Here is a 279-nt window from a genome sequence, read left to right on the forward strand (position 1 = left end):
TCCTTCTCAAGCTTTTATCCTTACAAAGAAAGATGGACTCTGCCACGCCCCTTTTATATAAAGACAGCAGTTTAGGTGACCCGCCAGAGCAGAGTCAGTCTACTGTTGTGTTGATCTACCCCGCCCCAACCCCGCTTTACCCCACCTCAGGCCCCGCCCATCTCCGGCCAGGTCCCGCCCACAACTGAGCAGACCCGCCCATCTCCCAGCGCCAGAGGCCACGCCCCTTCAGGCAGGACCCCGCCCATCTCTCAGCCCCAGAGCCCCGCCCATCCCCGC

This window comes from Dipodomys merriami, unplaced genomic scaffold (genome assembly GCF_024711535.1).
Source record: "Dipodomys merriami isolate MVZ:Mamm:240054 unplaced genomic scaffold, mDipMer1.0.p SCAF_128, whole genome shotgun sequence".
Lineage (NCBI taxonomy): Eukaryota > Metazoa > Chordata > Mammalia > Rodentia > Heteromyidae > Dipodomys > Dipodomys merriami.